The sequence below is a fragment of the Abramis brama genome, assembly GCF_963993115.1.
Source record: "Abramis brama genome assembly, chromosome: 6".
Lineage (NCBI taxonomy): Eukaryota > Metazoa > Chordata > Actinopteri > Cypriniformes > Leuciscidae > Abramis > Abramis brama.
This window is the reverse complement of record NC_139968.1, coordinates 14,493,158-14,500,487: the sequence shown is the minus strand read 5'-3', so window position 1 is coordinate 14,500,487 and position 7,330 is coordinate 14,493,158. Positions and strand designations below refer to the sequence as shown.

General features: G+C 32.5%; 1 long non-coding RNA gene across 1 annotated transcript; it reads left to right on the top strand.

Annotated features, from left to right (window-relative positions):
* Positions 1-403: 403 nt before the first annotated feature.
* On the top strand, positions 404-3,329 carry LOC311085811. Its single transcript, XR_014606964.1, has 3 exons — positions 404-1,040; positions 1,559-1,628; positions 2,976-3,329. It is a non-coding gene; the product is annotated as an uncharacterized lncRNA (long non-coding RNA).
* Positions 3,330-7,330: the final 4,001 nt, after the last annotated feature.

Below are 7,330 nucleotides of genomic sequence, written 5' to 3'. Positions count from 1 at the left end.
TTTTGTTTTATTTTCATATTTGTTATTTTTGTTATTTTAATTACTTTCTTCAATGCTACTGTTAAATACACCTACTGTAGCTGAAAACATAAAGCAAATGTTTATTTAATTTGTATATTAAGTTGTGTATGAGTAATGTGTATCTTTGATCTTAATATTTAATAACAAAGAAAATGACAAAAAAATATCTTCGCCCCTGTCTGCTATTCTTTTTTATTTTATATTTTGTTACCTAAGGCTTTGTTTTTAAAATATGGACATTAGTTTGGCTGTAATGCTCAGTCACAAAATAGTAAAACCAACATTAAAAAAAGAATCGTGATAAAATCGTGAATCGTGATTTTTCTGAAAAAAATTGTGATATTATATTTTTGCCATATCGCCCACACTGTAACAAATTTCTGTAGTTTTCACAGCATTATTACTGTAAAATGAGCAAATGCTTACTGTAGAACCTGTATACAGCATGTTACTGTAGATCTGCAAAGCATCATGGTCAATTTTCAATGGCGGGTAAATTCTACAGTAAAAATATTTTTTCTGTGAATCACAATACAGCAATTTCTTTGCCATGGTAAGCTGAAAAGCTACGAGATTCCACACTTTTATCGGAATTTTAACTTCAGAAAGGTAACTTTGCTGATTTATTTCCACAGTTTACTCTTGTAAAGTTACCTATTTGTTCAACTTTAAGAGTGCACCAAGTAAACGAGCGGCGCACTTCCTAGTAAACTCGTGTCTTGTGTGCATTTTATAAAAAATAAAAAATAAATATATCTATATATATTTGCACATAATTTCGATAGATTTTCTAATCTGGCAACATTCGATAACGTCATAATGAATAACAATTTAATTGGAATTGTGTATGTGTACGTGATGTATATTGGTGCGCTAGCCGGAAATTTGATCCCCATACACTTGGATTTTTCTCTTGCCTGAGCACGTCAACTGTCACAGCGGACGACACCGCGTGCGCGTGAAGCAGTGAAGCCGTGAAGCCGTGAAGCCAGCCGACTCGACAGAAAACGCAGGTAGAGGTAAGACTTAACACATTTTTAATAGGATCATGATTTTTCTGAACTTAATCGCAGGTCAAACTGCAGAAACGAGATTGTTGATAGCCTAATTTGAAGTGCCATTCCTTCAAATGTCCTTCACATGTGGGAGCATAGGCCTATACTGTATTAAGTGTCTTTTCTGGCAACATTAGCCTACATTTATAACGTCTTAAATTTGATTAAAGAGTAACGTGTAGCATTGTCGAATAAAATTAATTTGTAATTGTGTATTTGATGTAACTTATGTGTTGGCGCGGTAGCCGTTTGAATAATCTCACTCGTTTTTTTTTTCATGCTTGCTAATGCTAACGTCGCCGCCTGAAGAATCAGACATTTTAAGCGGGCCGATTCGAAAGTTTTATTCATGACTCGTGGAAGCATAATAATATACTCGCACTGTATTAAGATTTTTCGAGATCTTACTAGTTCATTTATTTACCATTTATTGTACTTGTGATTTTTAAAAGGTTTTTTTTTCTGTTTATTTTGTGTTACAGGAAACTTCCACCCAAGCAGACGTTGAGGCCCAGATTTCCCTGCCAAGCACTCCAAGGCTCATCATGCTCGGTAAGATCCCAGCACTAGACATGCACAATAGATCCCAATTTTAAGTGTATAAGTATATTAAGTGTTAAGTATATTTGTATCGATTCACTGTGTGTGAACAAAGTTTTTCGTCATCTTGCACTTAGATTCCAAAGTGTTAAAGTGGCGTAATATCCAGAATGGACGCGTATAAGAGACATGAGACTGAACGCACTGAAAAGCCTTTGCACTGCTCATATGCTGAGAGGGAGATTAGACAATAGAGCTGCACGATTCATCTTCAAAGACTGTGATCTCGGTCATCGAGACCTTTCAATTCGTCTGTCTATTAAACTTTGACAAATTCATATCGCAACATTCAAATCTGTGTTGGCGCTGCCGTTGACCCAGAGAGAGAAACGTTAGTCATGAAACAGCTTCACAAACAGTCTTTTAAATAAATATCATACATTAGAATTTATCCAGAGGTAAGCACTTATTTGTTGTTGATATATTTTTGACTAGGAATGGGAACAAATATTTGAGTAGTCATTCTTTAACCACCTACCCGACTAGTAAAATAATTCTCAAAGTGTTTATTTGGGTTTATATGGACTATTGTGTAATTGTTAAACATCAAACTTTCATTTTTATTATTAACTTTTCTACCATTTGCATGGTGAGTTAAAATAAAAGTTTGATGTTTAACAATTATTTAAAAATATATTCAATTTTAAATATTTATTTAAAAGACTGTTTGTGAAGCTGTTTCATGACTAACGTTTCTCTCTCTGGGTCAACGGCAGCGCCAACACAGATTTGAATGTTGCGATATGAATTTGTCAAAGTTTAATAGACAGACGAATTGAAAGGTCTGGATGACCGAGATCACAGTCTTTGAAGATGAATCGTGCAGCTCTATTGTCTAATCTCCCTCTCAGCATATGAGCAGTGCAAAGGCTTTTCAGTGCGTTCAGTCTCATGTCTCTTATACGCGTCCATTCTGGATATTACGCCACTTTAACACTCATAGATAACGACAAATTTCATCCTCTCTTGGAACGAAAGTGGCTAACTTCTGTCAACCTCATCTACAAGCAAGGACAAAAATAAAGCAATTGAATTTGAATTGATATCGATTCTGGAATAAAAAAATAAAAAAAGATTTTAGAATCTACACGATAGCTAGGTTAATCGATTTTTCTCTCCAAGCCCTAATATATATGTAAATGTGTGTTTTAAGAGTTTTGGTTTATAGAGAAGTGGACATTGTATTACATGTTGATTGGCTAAATCAAATGATCCAATCAAACTTTTATGTATATTGTCATCAACCCATCTGTCTTGCTTATAAACTTTTCAATTAATAATTAATTTCTTCCACTGCAGGGTAGAAGACTCCAGCCCAGGACGTTGACTAGTTCAGGCCCCGTTTTTGAAGGAAAATACAGTTCTGGGAGAAAAACAACATTAAGGGACTAAATTCTACTGTTTGAAATCCTGCTGTTTTTAAATCATTTATTTTGTCTTTTATACACTCTAATTTTAACCAAACATTTTAATACATTTGAACAGGATTGATTTTTATGTTCAGAAAAGTGTTGTTGTATACAAAACGAAATTAAATGTTAACAGAAAAATGTTTACCTATTGAAAAAAAAAAGTTTTTTTTTTGCTATTTATTTTAAGAATTTTGAAATTTAAAGTGTGAAAAGTTGTCAATAAACGGCATTTTTGTGATTAAAAACAGTGTCTTCATTTTACAGTACACAAAATTAATGCAGTAATCCCTATTACAGTAGTAAAATATGTGAGGTGATGAAACACAGTACTGTGATTATTACTGTAAAAAAGTTTACAGTATTTTTCAAGTAACTGCAATTAAGTTTACAGTAAGCATACTGTGAAATGAACTACAGCAACTTACTTGCTAATTGCTGCCAGCAAGTTGCTGTAAATTTCACAGTATTCTTTTTACAGTGCACCCCTTTTGAGCACTGAAAATACATAAAATGTAAATATTTCAACATGTGAATGTGTCTCTTATTATCTCTTTTAAAAAGCCAATTTTCTATTTGTCATTGGTTTGGTAGTATAAATGGTGTATTCCTAGTGAGTTTTTAAGGGTTATTTTTTTATTCATTTATATTGCATCTGGTAGTCTACCTGTTACATTAATAGGGTTAGCCTACAAGTTTATCAGTCCAGTAGATTACATGAATAGGGTGGTGGTGACTGCAGCAGCAGAGGTGGCCTGGCAGTGGAGTCAAATTCCCGGCCTGAATTATTGTCCCAGTCCGCCACTGATGTAACCACAATCATTAGATTTGAATAGCTCTTAAAGCCTTATCTCTTGTCAAAAGGCTCAACACGACCGCAGACTTTTTTTTTTTTTTTTTTTTTTTTTATGAACTTTATTATGAGCAATACACAGTACAATAGGTACAGAGAACACTAAATACTATGCAACCTGCTCAGCAAAATGAAATGTACAGTACCGACCAGAGGATAACAACATATTAATTAATATATAGAAGGGGAAAATTAAAAATTATGCAGATCCTTCAGGAGATGAAATGTTTTGGTAGCCTTCATATTTTGCATGTTTTCTAATGTTTTGTAATATGATTTAAAGTCCAGATGAAATGCCTTAAAACAAGGTTGTGAATTAGACCATTTACATTTGTGAATATGGTATTTTCCAAGGATAATAAACAGTTGAATAACAAAAATTAATTTTTTGGACAAACCACATAAATCAAAATATAGCATGACATCAAAAATATTGATTCTGATGTTTACATTCAATTTTGTGATTATATATTCTTCCAAATCAGACCAAATTTTTTTTGTGTACATACAGTGATAAAATAAATGAAAAATAGTCTCCTTATTTGATTGGCAAAAAACACAAGACTCTTCTATGTTTATTTTAAATCTTCTTAACGTATCTTTAACAGGATAAATTTGATGTAAAATTTTAAATGAAACTTCTTTTATTTTGTTATTAATACAGTATTTATAAATAGTAGTATTTGCCTTTTTCCAATTTAAATCACCCATGGTTGAATACCAAAAAAACTTTGCAGCAGGAGGAACCGAGCACGAAATTTGATTTCTAATATATTTATTGGTGTATTCTTTTTTTGTAATGTCTGTATCTCCGATAAAAATTCTATTAAATTCAACACTAATATCTGTGAATGATATGTGTTTTAGAATTTGAAGCGAACCTGTAGGGATTGCATCAAATACAACTGCGTATTCTTTTGGTGTCACTGGAAAGTTTAAATTTTGAAGAAATTCTGAATATGACATGAGAAAACCATCTTTGTTCAGTAACTGTCCTACCAACAGAATTCCTCTATCAACCCATGGCCGACAAAACAGAGACTTCTTTTTATAAAGGATTTCCTTGTTATTCCAAATAAAGTATCTATGTGGACTAAAGTTGTGTTTATAGATCAATATCCAAGATAGAAGGGCTTGTTTGTGGAAGTCAGCTAATTTCAAGGGAATTTTATCAATAGAAAAATTACATTTCAGTAGAAAATTTATGCCACCAAGAGTATTAAACAAATATGATGGAAAAGCGTTCCAGATGCTGTCAGGGCTTTTCAAGAATTCTATAATCCATTTAATTTTAAAAGTATTATTTATAGTATGAAAATCCAACACTTCCAGACCACCTTGGTCTCTACATCCTGTGATAACATCTTTTTTGAGATAATGGGGTTTTTTCCTCCAAATATAATCATACAGTATTTTATCCAATTCTTTAATTGTATTTTTTGGGATATCCAGCGATAAGGCAACATAAACAGAGCGTGATATACCTTCTGCCTTTGATATTAAGACCCTGCCAAATAGAGACAAGTCTCTCATTAACCATGAATTTAGTTTAGATTGTATTTTTTTAACAATTGGATCAAAATTTAACTTATGACGTTCCTCTTTATTTTTACAAATTACAATTCCAAGATATGTCACTTTTTCATTAATTGGTATTCCGTCAAGACTGGCCAGATTGCAATTTTTCAGGGGGAACAACACTGATTTATTAATGTTCATTACCAATCCTGATACATTACTAAATGTTTTGATACTATTTACTGCAGTCCCAATTTGGTTCCGGTCACTTAAAAAGATGGCTGTGTCATCTGCAAGTTGGCAAATTTTAAACTTTTTACCAACAGCATTAATTCCTAAAAAGGGAGACATTTTTATGTGTGTGGCCATTGTCTGAGCAACTAAGAGAAACAAAAATGGAGACACCGGGCAGCCTTGTCTAATACCACGTGATATACTAAATCTTTCTGATGTGCCTGTTTTCAGTTTAACAGAACTAGAACACCCATTATATAAGGTTTGAATTGCCTTGTGAAAATAGTTACCAAAACCAAAAAAGGAAATAGATTTTAATATAAAGTTATGCTCGATGGTGTCAAAAGCTTTATAAAAATCAATAAATAGTATGAAGCTATCATTCGGAAGGAGGTCACTGTAATCTATCATGTCTAAAATTAAACGTATATTATTGCTTATGTGTCTTTTGGGCATAAAGCCAGATTGTTCTTCATCTATAATTTGGTTCAGGCTATGTTTAAGTCTTTTGGCGAAAATTAAAGCAAATAACTTTGCATCATTGTTGAGTAAACTAATGGGTCTCCAGTTTTCAATGTGTAATTTATTCTTATTTGGTTTGGGAATTAAAGTAATCACGCCCTGTTTCAAAGTCGGAGGAAGTTCACCTTTTTCAATGGCTTCTTCAAACACAGATAGCAGGAAAGGAGAAAGTTTGTCATTAAATACTTTATAAAATTCTCCTGTTAGGCCATCATTCCCGGGTGTTTTGTTGTCTTTTAAAAGTTTAACACATTCCACCAGTTCAGGTAAGGAAATTCTTCCATCACAAATCTCTCTAAATTCTTCATTTATTTTCTTAGAATTTGTGGAGATGTTATTTAAAAAAGAATCTATGCCAGAACCTGTGGAAGCGGATGAGTATAAGTCCTGATAAAAGCTAGCAACATGTTTTGAAATTACCTTATGATTATTGGTAATACTTCCATTGACTGACAAATTACTAATTGTATTATATTCCGCATTTCTCCTTTCTAATCCAAAAAAGTACTTTGTATTTTTCTCTCCTTTTTCAATCCATTTACATCTAGATCTAACAAAGGCGCCTTTAGTTTTTTCTATGTATATGTCGTCTAGTTTACTTTGTAATAAAATCAGATTTTCTTTCTCATGTTCATTAAGATTACCGCTGGATTTTATTTGTAAATTTAATATTGCTTTAATGACTTGTGATTCATTTTCTCTTTTTTGCTTTGCTAAATACTTCCCTTTTTTAATAGCCATCTTGCGAATTTCAAATTTAGTTAGTTCCCAATTTTGTCCATAGTTACCCGAATTACAAGCTTGTTTCCAAAATTTTTCAATGATCCTGCTAATTTCTAGTTTAAAATCTAAATTGTTTAGTAATGAATTGTTAAGTTTCCAGTAACTGGAAGTATTATTCTGAGAAAAACAATTGCTCAAGTAAATTTTAATAAGTATAAGTTTATGGTCAGTTAATACAGCCGGTTCTATCATCACATCTTTGATCTTATCTTCAAGGTCATTAGAGATGAGCCAAAAATCTATGCGTGACTGCAAAGACAGACTTCTATTGCTCCAAGTATACATTCGCTGAGCTTTGTTCCTTTCACGCCAAACATCCATAAGTCCTAGACGCA